This window comes from Nicotiana tomentosiformis, unplaced genomic scaffold (genome assembly GCF_000390325.3).
Source record: "Nicotiana tomentosiformis unplaced genomic scaffold, ASM39032v3 Un00003, whole genome shotgun sequence".
NCBI classification, from domain to species: domain Eukaryota; kingdom Viridiplantae; phylum Streptophyta; class Magnoliopsida; order Solanales; family Solanaceae; genus Nicotiana; species Nicotiana tomentosiformis.
Genome location: NW_027174562.1, coordinates 1,241,341 through 1,255,098, shown reverse-complemented (window position 1 = coordinate 1,255,098; position 13,758 = coordinate 1,241,341).

Genomic DNA, 13,758 nt, shown 5'->3' with positions numbered 1-13,758 from the left:
GCACGATTTAGAGTAGAATGAAATGAGATAATCCTAAATATCTTGGTAGTTAACCATTTATATGTGCGGCCGATACACACATATAAAGGAAACTCCACTGGACACATTTTCATAGACTCTCTATGATACTTGAACCTAGTGCTCTGATACCAAGATATGTCACGCCCCGAACCTGGGCCTGGACGTAACACGACACTCGGTGCCTGACTACATGTGACCAAGCAAACCAACTGGCTGGCTGAATCAATATGTGATATCATAACGTACTGAATGCGGAAGATAAACTAACACATGCTGATATACTGAAACTCTGAATGATATAAATCAATGCGTGTAAATACTAATACAAGTCTAAACATAATTGTACTCAACATTGCTTAACATGAAAAACTTTAGACTCTCTCTAACTGTTTTTCTAGTCTATGAAGCCTCTAATGAAGTACTGAAAACACTAAGTGTCTGAAATTACTGAAGACTGTAAGGTAATCATAATGCCACGAGAACTGAGGATCACCAAATACCTGGTAAAAGAATCCTAGCACTCCGAATCACCAACCTGTAAATTATTACCTGCATCGGGAGATGTAGGCCTCGGGCAAAAGGGACGTCAGTACATTTGAATTGCACTGGTATGTAAAGCAACAGAAAGAAAGGATTATAAATGCTGAAACTGAAACTAAGTTGATAACTGAGAATTAATAATTAATAATTGAAATGATAACTATTGAAACTAAAGCTGAAATGATAACTGATAACTAATAACTTAAATTATAACCGATAACTTTTAACTAAAATAATAACTGATAACAGATAACTGAAATGATAACTAATTACTGAATTGAACAAAGGAAGTAACGATATGAATACTCCCTCTTCTGAATGATGAACATCCTCTTTATCTGAATATTAAATTGCGGCCTGAGGCCTAATATATATATGCACAAACTGCGGCCTCAGGTCTAAGTCTACGTATATGCAATTGCGGCATCAGGCGCAAAAATTCATAAGCATAAACTACGGCCTCAGGCTCAAAGATGCATAAAGCAATAACTGCGGCCACAGGCCCAAATACAGGTGTTCAACATTCAAAATTTTAAAATCATGAAATGAGAATCACACTGCAATACATGATACTAAAATACTGAATCACACTAAGACATGTATTCTTGAACTGATTATGAACACTGAAACTTCAACTATTTATGACACTCCGAGTAAGCTATACTGATACTCGAGTACATCAAACCAAGGTCTATATTGAATATGCGCTGAGCTCACAAACATTCAGAATGAAAGTCATGAACGAGTTAGGAATCTAGAGAATAGAAGTTCTGCAACTATTCATGGAACTAGGCTTAACTATATTTTTGAGGCAATTAGTAACGTCTTTAAGGAAACGTATTGTAGGGAGAATTATTAACATTCCCAAACATAGAGAGCTAGCCTCACATATGTTGACGCTGGCCCTTTTAAGAGTATCACAATGTTCATCGCCTCCTTCAACGATAATCTACTTTAATATATATCAAGATGAAACAATATTAGCACTAATTCTCATGTTTTGATCACTTAGGAATTCTATCAAATATCCTTTGGGCATAAAGCCTCACAACCATTAATATTTTGTCGTTTCTTCACCAAGTTCTCATTCTACTACTTCTAAGTGATCCCACAATCCCAAATAGATGTAACTAACACCAATTCTCAACTCCTAAATGTTTACAACAATCTTAAGTCTACAATCCAAAAGCATACCGTAGTTCATATGGTTTTATTTATCAAACCCATTTACTATTCTCTCATAACTCATATATTAATAACTATAAATGATTTGGAAGAATAAGCATTACCTTTTTTAAGTTCAATCCTCTTGATTTCGAGTTATAGCATTTCCTTTCTCAACTATGGTGTTTCGATCGAATATCTTGGAGGATGGAGAGACCTTGGGGAAGTTAGGTTCTTGAGAGCTTTCCTTTCTAGAGTAGGTTTTCGTGTTTGTGGTGTGGGGGAACGATGTAAGGCTTTTAAATAAGTGAACATGTCCTAAAATGGAGGAGGAAAATAAAAATAGCTCGGTTAAACCTCGTCTGCGCGAGGCATTATCAGGGGGCCAAAATAACTGTGCAAGGCGCCATTAGAGGTGCCAAAGTTATAGTGCCTTTGCCACGCCCCAAGATCGAGGAGCGCGACCGACGCTCAATCGATTGAACCCGACTGAGCAAGCCTGTTACATTTCATTCTACCCAAATTCATCCATGAATCGAGATAATACATGTTATCATTAATTAGACAAAAATGTGTTTATTTCTACAATACCAATTCATTTCCAATAGTTTCATCATTTTTAAAGTCTCAAATGGACAAGTAACACGTCCACAACATAACATAGTTTGTCTTTCCCCAGTACCAATACACAACCCACACTATGTCTATGGAGCCTCTATAGATAAAGAAGAGTATAATCATAATACCGACAACAAGGCCCAGGCTATACCTCAAATAGGATACACAAATACAAAAGATTCATGACCCCGTAATAAAGTGGGGCTCACCAAGTCAATTGGGAAGAAGGTGCACTGCTTTCACTGATCAATATCTCCTGATGTGGAGCCACCTACATCCATTGAAAGATGCAGCGCCCCCGGCAAAAGGGACGTTAGTACCGTCGAATAGTACTAGTATGGTGAATAATGGTACTGGTATTGTGGTCAATGGTATATCGATACTAAAAATCTCCCAATGTGAGATATGCAAATTAATTTGAACACTGTCTTGATCCTAAATTGAGGTTCGATGTTAATTAAGGCTTTCATTGATATTATGATAATATTTTTTGTATTATTTGTCATTCTATTGAGAGGGTGTTTAGTTATACATAGTAGTGCTATTCGACAGTACTAACGTCCTTTTTGCCGGGGGCGCTGCATCTTTCAATGGATGCAGGTCATTCCACAACAAGAGATATTTGTCAGTAATAGCAGTGCACCTTCTGAATTGGTGAGCCACACTTCATTCCATGGTCAAGAATCTTTTGTACTTTGTGTATTCTGTTTGAGGTATAGCGGGGGCCTTGTTGTCGGCATTGTCATTGTACTCTTCTTTATCTATAGAGGCTCCGTAGACATAGATGGGTCATGTATTAGTGCTAGGAAAGACAAACTATGCTATGTTGTGGTTGTATTACTTGTCCATTCGAGACATTAAAAATAGTGAAAACTTATGGTAAGAAATTGGTAATTGCAGACATGACCACTTTATTGCTTACTTAAGGAAAACATATATTCTCTTTATTCATGAATGGGTTTGGGTAGAAGGAATCTAACAGGCTTGCTCGGTTGGGTTCACTCGGTTGAGCACCGGTGATGCTCCTCGGTTTTGACTAGATAATTCTCTTCATGTACCTTTAACTGTCTGGGCGCATAGGCAATTACCCTACCATCTTGCATAAGCACTGCGCCGAGACCAATACGCGACGCGTCCATTATCCTTCGGGGGTTTTGAAGAAGAAGGTCTAGTGTCACGACCCAAAATCCCAACACAAGCGTCATAATGGCACTTAGTCTCTAAGACTAAGTAAGTCGATTATAATTACAATTCAAGCCAATTTTCTTTTATATATAAACCAACATCGGAAATAATTACAAATATAACAACCTCCCAGGACTGGTAATAATGAGTCACGAACTCTAACTGGATACATGTAATGATCTCATGGATCGAATATACAATATTGTTTGAATAAGAGTTGGCAGTACAATAAAATAGAAAGACTCCAAGGGACTGCGACGACCAAGCAGCTCTACCTTGAATCCTTGCGATCAACACACTAACTCTGCCCGAGTCCGATATCTCCAATGTAGAAGTATAGTATGAGTACACCACGGTCAGTACCCAGTAAGTATCAAGACTAACCTCAGTGGAGTAGTAACGAGGTACAGTCGAGACACTCACTAGCCTAATAACCTGTGCAATATAGTATACAAAAATAATAGGAAACAAATAACAATGATGTCAACAATAATCAACTAGTGATATACACATCAGGGTGACAAGAACACCATAAATATTGCGCAAGAAATAATGAATACAAGTACAATCAATTAATCAAGTCCTTCCAATATAAACCTTTCGGCTATATGTTTTTCAAATAGAAATCTTCAGGATATAATACTTTCAAATAAATCTCTTTCAAATATAATTTCTTCAAATAAATATCTTTCAAATAAATCTTTTCCGAATAAAAGCCACCATGTGACACAACATTTCAAAATCATAAAATACGGGTCTCGGCCCACTTTCATATTTTCACCACACCTCATGCCAATTTCTCTATCAAAACCGCACGGAAAACTCACGTGCCAAATATCATCATCATTTAACCACGGAACCTCGTGCCCACATTTCATATCACAACTGCACGGAAACTTCACGTGCCAATATCATTATTATTTACTCACGGTACCTCGTGCCCACATTTGATATCACAACTGTACGGACAGTTCACGGGCCAATATAGTCATTATTTACTCACGGCACCTCATGCCCACATTTCATTTCATAATCTACCTGGCAATAACCATAGGCTCCTAAATTTCAACATAGATCAGCGTATTATCAATTTACCATCAACAAGACAAATTGCACAAGGTATAAAAATAAATACAAGGAAAATCACAACATCACATGAAAATTACCAACACAATAACCCCACATCATCACATATCATCCCTGACAATAGACACCCTTATCTCTCCTATAGCCACCCTTATCACTCCTATAATAGCCTCCCTTATCCCTCCCCCATGACAATATTAATAGCCACCCTTATCGCTCATATAGCCACCCTTATCACTCCTGTAATAGCCTCCATTATCCCTCCACCTTGAAAATATCATTAGCCACCCTTATCGCTCCTATAGCCACCCTTATCTCTCCTATAGCCACCCTTATCGCTCCGCCCAGACAATATCCCAACACACAAAACAACAGTGAAATGCCACCCTTATACCCACATAATATCAACAGTGAAATGCCACCCTTATATACTAAAAATAATAACTCAAATAACACAACAATTTACACGGAATATTATCACGGCAACATAACAAAATCAATTCATATCACAATTTGCCCAATGGCCACAACCAGTTCCAAAGATATAACAAAATCAATTAATTTCACAACAAATAGCCCAAGGCTCCACACAATATGTATGACACCTCAAAATAACAACAGAGATGGAAAATACTCAGTATAGGACAACACCTTCATTAATTCAAATTCTTGATAATTATATAATACCTCAGTTATAACTTATTTCATTAATTATTTGCAGATAGAAAATCCATAATATAATTATTTGCAGGAAATATCAAATCACCAAACTCATGTAATTTACATAAATATTCAAGTAACAATCATAACAAATTGTCATATAAAAACAAATTCAACAAACAAGGATTGAGGCATGGCAAATAGATGATTTAATAAATGCCAATAATTATCCAATTTACTACACAATAATGCCTACGACTTTAACCCAATAAAATTTGCACATATAAGCCCGAGTACGTACTCGTCACCTCACATACACGACTTTTCACGTTTCACAAATGGCACATAAGACTCGATGCCTAAGGGGTAATTCCCCCACTCAAGGTTAGGCAAGATACTTACCTTTTGAACTCAGGACGATATTCCAAAATAGCTTTCTCACGTTAATTGACCTCCGGGCGGCTCCAATCTTTCTTGTGACTTACTAACATTACTACGAGGTTCTGAAAATCCTAGAAACTTCAATCTATTTAGAAACATAACAAAAGTGAACCATAATTAGAAAGATTTTCATGGTTTCAGTTCATTTGAGCATTTTATCAAACATTAGGTGTGCAGTTTTGGTTACAAGTTTCTTCTACAAGATTTCCTTCATTCTACAACCCAATCTTTATTTATTTGATATCAACAATCTTCCCACAAACCTTATTGGTACAAGCATATATACATAATACTCTTACACCCAAGAATCATACCCCCAATCACCAATCCTTTACCCCAAACTCGAAATTGAAGACTAGGAGTTGAATCTTACCTCTTCGATGAAGATCTTGTGATTAACTTCCTTGATTCTTGAAGATTGGATGATTATAATGTTAGGTTCCCTCTGAAAACATGGGGTGTAACAGGGAAAACCCGACTTCAGCTCATATCAACTATTTAGCTTGATACCCATTTGAGCTTGAGAAAGCCAAATTGGGAAAAATCACCCCATGACCGGGAGGTATTGAGTAGGTAACTTATAGTTGAGAGCTATGATACACCCCACTTACTAAAACAAGTGTTAACATAATTAACCCATTAGGAGAATACCTAGGCGAAGGTTACATCCCTAGGCCTTTTTACCTATTTGAAAACAACCAAAAATAATTAGTCAATTTCTAGTTTTATTTCTCTAGTTGATCATTGATAGTATAGTTTATAGAAGTAATTAGCAAAACCAACTTGATTAGAAGTGTATTTAAGTTGTTTCGTCTTCACGCATCAAGTATAGACTCTAACACCCATTGTTAGCTCCCTGAGGAAATCGACCCTGACTCATCATTGTGTACTATTCTTCCAACGACCTATTCCACTGATTGTTGAGTGTGGATTGGGAGTGGATCATATATTGTGCTATCCGTTTCTCCATGGTTATAGTCATGTACTTCGCGTGTTTGTTGTTATTGTGCATATGGCTATTGAATTTAGAGCATCGTGGCATGAGGTATTCCATATGGACCAGTGTTAAGATTGGGTCATGCATCGCATTAGAGTAGGTTAGAATCTGATCCTTTTTCTTATTTCATGTATATTGTTCCTCCTTTGTGTGACGGGTTCATAGAATTGCGCCTTGTAGTGGTATTTGTTTAGCTTGTCGTGCGGTTCTCTTATTTGTTTTTCTTTCCATTATTGGTTACATTCGAGTTGTTGCCTATTTGGTGCACGAGGTGCACTAAGTATGGATCAAGGCGGTGCTGGTGTGGCATGTCGGTTGAGCAGCTTATAATGGATTAGATGAGGTTATTGGACCTGGATTAAGTGCTACCAGGTATGATTACGGTATGTTGGGAAGAATAACATCACTAGCCAGCTTAGAATTCGGATATGGTTCTTGTCGGGTGAGACAACTCGGAGTTTGAGCTTTTGTCATTCTATTCTCTCACATATGGTGAAGACACGAGCTGGTGTTACTGATGACCCTGCCCCCAGAGTCGGTGTTACTAGCGGCCGGGGCAGGGGTAGTGGCAGAGACCGAGGAGGAGCACGTGCTATAGCTAGAGAATCTATCAGAGCAGCAGTTGAGGATTTGCCAGTAGCTCCTGTTGGGGGACAGGCACCGGAGGTGCTTGTTGTTGCCCTGGACTTCAGGAAACCTTAGCACAGTTCCTGAGCATGTTTGGTACATTCCCATAGGCGGGGTTGATTCCGGCTGCACTAGCTACTTCACAAACCAGGGGAGGAGCTCAAACTCCCGCCGTCCGCACCTTAGAGCAACGCGCTCACATTGGTCAGGTTCCGGTTGTGATGCCGACGCAACTAGGTTTTCCAGTTCAGCCTGTGATTAGGGCAGCAAAATCTGAGGAAGAACATCTTAGACTTGCAAGGTTCAGGAAGTATTACCTTCCTACCTTCAGTGGTTTGGTTTTAGAGGATGCACATGGTTTACTAGAGGAGTGCCGGCATTTTCTCCACACTATAGGTATTATGGAGACGAGTGGGGTTATTTTTACTACATTCAAGGTTAAGGGAGAGGCATATCAGTGGTGGCGAACATACGAGTTCGGTAGAATGGCCAAGGCAACTTCACTCACTTGGGATCGGTTTTCAGAGTTCGTCTTGAGGGAATTTGTTCCTCAGACTCTTCGGGATGCCTGGCGCATGGAGTTTGAGCAGTTGCGCCAGGGCACTATGTTAGTGTCACAGTATGCCATAAAAGTTATTGATTTGTCCAAACATGCACCTGCTCTGGTTTCTACAGTTAGAGAGCAAGTGCGCAGGTTCATTGAGGGGCTCAACCATGATATCCAGTTTAGCATGACTCGGGAGTTGGAGTCGGATGTTCCATCTTAGAAGGTGGTAGAGATCTCTCGCCGACTAGAGGCCATACGAGACTAGGAGGGAGAGGACATATGGATTTAGGAGAGAGAGGACAGGGAGGCTAAGAGGCCTCGTAGACTGGCAGGATCTACTAGTCCCTATTTTGGAGGCAAGGTACGCCATGGTAGAGGTTTTGTGGGTCAGTCTATTAGTTTTCACTTTGGGATTTGGGCAGTACTTCAGATATCCATGGGTCTGAGAGTGCCCGTGTCAGACAGCTTCCACAGCCACGCCAGCGGAGAGGCTGCTTTGAGTGTGGAGATACCATCCACATAGTGAGAGATTGTCCTAGACTTTGAACATATGTGTTACGGTGGGGTATCCAGGCTATGCATTCTGCTCGAGTTGCTGATATCACTGCACCGCCAGCTTGGAGTGCAGGTCAGGCAGGTATAGGGCACCCAAAAGGGGGGGATCGGTCCGTTGATGTACTTTCTACGATAGGGATGAGGCCGCTACACCAGATGATGTCGTACAAGCATGGTTTTGATTTGTTATAGAGCAGCATCATTCATATTTTGTTTCGGTTTTGCTTATCGGGGTGAGTCCTCATATGTTGCTTCACATAAGGGTGAGTTTCGTGATTTTTATACTCTACTTATGTGTTTACCCCTATTGGGATATTCTATAGTGGTAGCCCGTGTCTATCATTTGTTTTATTCATTATTGAGAGCTATAAGACAAGGAATGACTTTCTATTACCCATTACAGTAGGTTTTGATGTGATTTCTGGGTGGTTGGTTACGATTTGTGAATTAGATGCTCTACTGGTGTGCGAGTTTAGCATGTGTTATGACCTTCCTAGCAGAAATTAAATTAGTGAAAGGTTTCATTTAGTATGATGTGTAATCTACTTGTGATTTAGAGCTGAGAATGAGATCCTCGCGTTTCCATGAGGTTTGTTATGTTTACGCCGGGTTGCGTGCCGCGATGAAGTTATATTAGGATGAGATCATTTTGAGTTGTTCGTATACTTTGATTCTCCCTTGTCTAATTAATTCGTAGTTTGCTACTGATAGAGAGTTGTGCCGGTCGGGCTTATTTAATAGTTCTTTCATGTGTTTCGTCGTATATTCAGTCATATTCATGTTGTGCTTATTGGGTTTTAGCTTGCAAGGTGTGTGCCCAAGTGCTGTTGGGTGTGACTTGTTTATTTGAGTGAATAATCATGGCACCTTCGTGCTTCTTGCATCCTTGTCGGTGTTATGGAGGTTTGGAATAGGGTTCTAGCTGATATGAGGTTAATTGCCGGTGTTGGGTTTAAGTATGGACGACTATTGTGATTAGAAATGATGTTATGGATATATGTGTAGTGTGTTAGGTCATGTGTTTGTATCTGGTGAGTGTATACATTGGTTATTGCAGTTGGTTGAGGCTGATATCATGTGTTGATGTAGGAATCAGGTCTTGTGGAAATAATCGGATGGTGAGAAATTTGGTTCTAAGGCCTATTGGTATTGGTGGAAGTAAAAACCTTCAGTTGAGGTGGTGTTATCGGGATTACTTGGATTTGGGGTGACGTGGGGTCACCCACGGGTGTATGTATGGTTTGTTCACTCAGTGATTGATAACTTCGGAACGATTCTTGGCACGGTCGAGGACGAACATTTGTTTAAAAGGGGGAAAAGGTAACGACCCGAACGGTCATTTTGAGAATTAGTGTCCCGTTTGCCGGCTTAAGGTCTCGAGTAGCTTCATATTTTGTATTATGACTAGCGTGTGTGGTGGAGTTCTGATTTTTGATGATTCAGGATCAATTTGGAAGAAGGATTCTTGTTTTAGAAGCTTAACCGATAAGAGTTCACCGGGGTTTGACTTTTGTATAGACGACTCTGAAATGGAATTTTGATGATTCCAATAGCTTCGTATGGTGATTTTGGACATAGGCGTGTGTCTGGATTTGGATGTGGAGGGCCGTAGGATAATTTGAAGCATTTTGGCGAAATTGGAAATTTGAAGTTTTGGAAGGTTAAGAGGTTTGACCGAGAGTTGGCTTTGTTGATATGGGGCTCGGATTAAGATTCATAGAGTTTGATCAGCTCGGTTACGTCATTTGAGACTTGGATGCAAAATTTTATGTCATTCCGGGTTGATTTAATATGTTTTGGCACGAGTTGTAGAAGTTGAAAGTTCATAAGTTTATTAAGTTCGATTTGAGATGCGATTCGAATTTTTGATATTGTTTGATGTGATTTGAGGCCTCGAGCAGGTTTGCGTTATGTGTTGGGACTTATTGGTATGTTCGGACGGGGTTCCGAGGGGCTCAAGTGAGTTCCGGATAGGTTTTGGTTGTGTTGCGCTGGTTTTTGATGTTTCGACATTATTTCTTCAAGCATAAATGCTACCACATTAAGAAAATGACCTCCAATTGTTGTTTTGATTGAAGCATTGGATCTGTGTCGTAATTACGGAGCAATAGCAAAAAGAATGTTGAATTTGGACATCGTATGAGCGACTTATGCTCATTCTAGTATCGGAGAAGAGAGCTAGTGCTGGTGCTTCGCATATGCGAAGTTGGGTCTGCATATGCATCTCCGTAGGTGCGAAGAATGATCCACAAATGCAGAAAATACAGCTGGTAGACCGCAGGTGCGGTGTTTTGGTCGCGGAAGCGAAATTCTCTCTGTATTAAAAAAAATCTTACTGCGTTTATTTAGTATTTTGAGCATAACTTGAGTTCTAGAGCTCCGATTGAGGTGATCTTTGTGGAGTTCTTCTCGTCTTTTCATGGGGGTCAGTATCAAACTAAACTTTTTTTATGTTAATATGATTACAAAAGTTCATTTTTGAATTAATCTTGTTTTGATTGGAGGATTGGGAGTTTTTATCAAAAACTTTTATGAAGAGAATAATTGGATTTTGAACATCGATTCAGAGTCGGAATTGGATGAAATTAGTATGGTTGGACTTGTAATTGAATGGGTGTTTGGATTTTGTGAATTTTATCGGGTTCCAATGTATGGGCCCAAGGTTGATTTTTGGGTTGACGTTTTAGTTTTTTTTAAAGATTGAAGCTTTATTATCCAGAATCGTTTCCTATGCGTTTTGTTTATGATTTGAAGTTTCTTTGGCTATATTTGAGCCGTCTAGAGGTTGTTCCACTCGAGAAGGACATCTTAGAGTAACGGTCCAGCTCCTTTGAGGTAAGTATCTTGCCTAAATTTGTATGGGCGAAACTACCCCTTAGGATTTGAGTCATTTGTGCTAATTATGTCATGTGAAAGCCGTGTACGCGAGATGACGAGTATGTACTCGGGCTTATATATGGAAATTTGACCGTTTAATGCTCTTAGGTTCTTATGTTCATTAGATGTGAAGTTGTTTTAGCATGTTAAATCCCCCATTTACTAAATTTACCCTTACGCGTCTTATTTGGAATTAATTGATTCATGTTTTACCCTTGTTGCCAATTTAATGCTTATGTGCCTAAATTGAAAATATGACCTCTTTATTGACATGCTATCTTTTCTGTAATTGCTTATCATTAATTAAAGTTATTATTATCCTTTCCGTAATTGCTTATCATTAATTAAAGTTATTATTATCCTTTCCGTAATTGCTTATCCTTAATTGAAGTTATTATTATTCTTTCCGTAATTGCTTATCCTTAATTGAAATCATTATTATCTTTTCCGTAATTGCTTAACCTTAATTGAATTTATTAGTATCTTTTCCGTAATTGCTCAAACTTAATTGAGGTTTTGTTATTCCTTTCATTATTGACTTATCATTATTTAGAATCATTGATTCATGCTATCTCTCTTACCGTCGAGTTGTAGTTATGTGGAAATCATTGTTGCACGCTATCTCTCCCCTTGTTGAGCTATTCTTTGTGAAACCATTATTCTCTGTTATCTCTTTCATTGTGAGCTCGTTCGTCTGTTTTTTTATGTTATGAAGTTCTTGAGTTGATTTACTTGTTTTATTCCCCTGTTATTGTTGTTGTTGCTGTTGTACCGAGTATTGGTGAGCCGAGGGCTATGCGTGGTTGTGGTATTGAAACTGTTTTGAGGAAATATTGTGGCATATGTGCACATGTTGTAAAGTTATTTTATTGTGTTGTTATGTTTTGGCACACATGGTAGTGTTGAGAGGATTGCCGGGGTGTTTGCACATGAGTTGTCCGTGCTATTGTTACTATTGATATTTGCACATGCGGCGTGACAAGGTGGGCTATATATGTGGGTTTGCGCATGTGGCGAGACAAGGTGAGAATATTATTATGTGTTTGCGGCGAGACAGTGTGGGCATTTAATTTATTATTGTGCACGTGGCGCGACAAGGTGGGCTATGTCGGGGAATTATTTGTGATGACTTGTGATGGCCTGGGGGCATTGTTATTGTTGTTATTTGTGTAGTGGTATGCATACCCTGTGTGAGCTAGAATGTGTACATTTTGTGGTGATCGTTTCTTATGTGTCATTCATTGTCTCTACTCTTGCTTGTTTACTTGAATTGTGGTAGAACACTTGTACAACCATACACGTAAATAAATCACCCATATCGGTTTAAGAAGATGAATCCTGATGTTATTAAGAATTTACATGTACTCACATGTACTTGCCTTCTGTGTGAGAGTTATCCTGTTGGTACGTGAGTTGTCTGTGCAGCCTGATGGTAGGCTATAATCCCGTATTTTAGTCGCTTATCGCACTCTAATTTACTGCACTTCAATTGAGTTTGAGCTTTAATCGCTAGTGTTTTGCACTAATTAGAGCTTTGACGTCTGAGTCGGGATCGCGTTCGGAGGTCGAGAACCACATCCGAATTTCAAAACGCAAGGAAAAATATTCACTCTAACAAAAACACACAACCGCGGCGCGTGGGGCGGTGTGTGGGGCACCGCGGCTGCCCAAATTCTGCCCCAGTCAATTTTGCACGCTCTCTGACCAATCCCACTACAGCCCCACCTGGCACGCCGCCCAATGTGGTGCGCCTGTGCAATTTTTACAGAGCTGGAGTCCAATTCGCGTAGGAAAAGGTATTTTTGTCTGGGCACGACCCTACAAAGTATAAATACATGTAAAAATGTTATTTTTAGGACTTGTGACACATCTTAGACCTAAGGAAGCCAAGGAGGAGGTGGATAAGCAAAAGCACATGGATTTCATCATTCAATCCTCACTCAAGATAAGAGTTTTGATCGTTTTATATTTTTCTTTTATTTAAATATTGTTGTGATGAATTGCTCCATATTTATGGAGTAGTTCCGTTTAGGGTTTGATGGATTTGCTGTATTGATACTTGTTTGTGGATATTAACTCTAATTTTTATGTATAGCATCATTTTGGATGTTTTAATCGTTGCATCTATATTCACTTGTTCATTTAATCAATAGAGGCATAACTTGTGATATTCTTGCATTCTATCTTGTTGGTTGAATTCATTAATTCTTCTTAGTAATCGAAAGAGACTAATTGAATTGTTGATTAAGCCTAGTTAGGAGGATAATCGAGAGAGGTTCTCCTGGAGACCAATCCACTACTATCTCGTGCATATCTTCAATAATCTTAAATTAGTTTATCTTGTGAGGTTGAGACTTAATCGAGAGAGGAGTTTCTACTAAACAATTGAATTAATAAACTAGTGAATTCGAGAGACTCACTTGAACATTAGATGTGAATT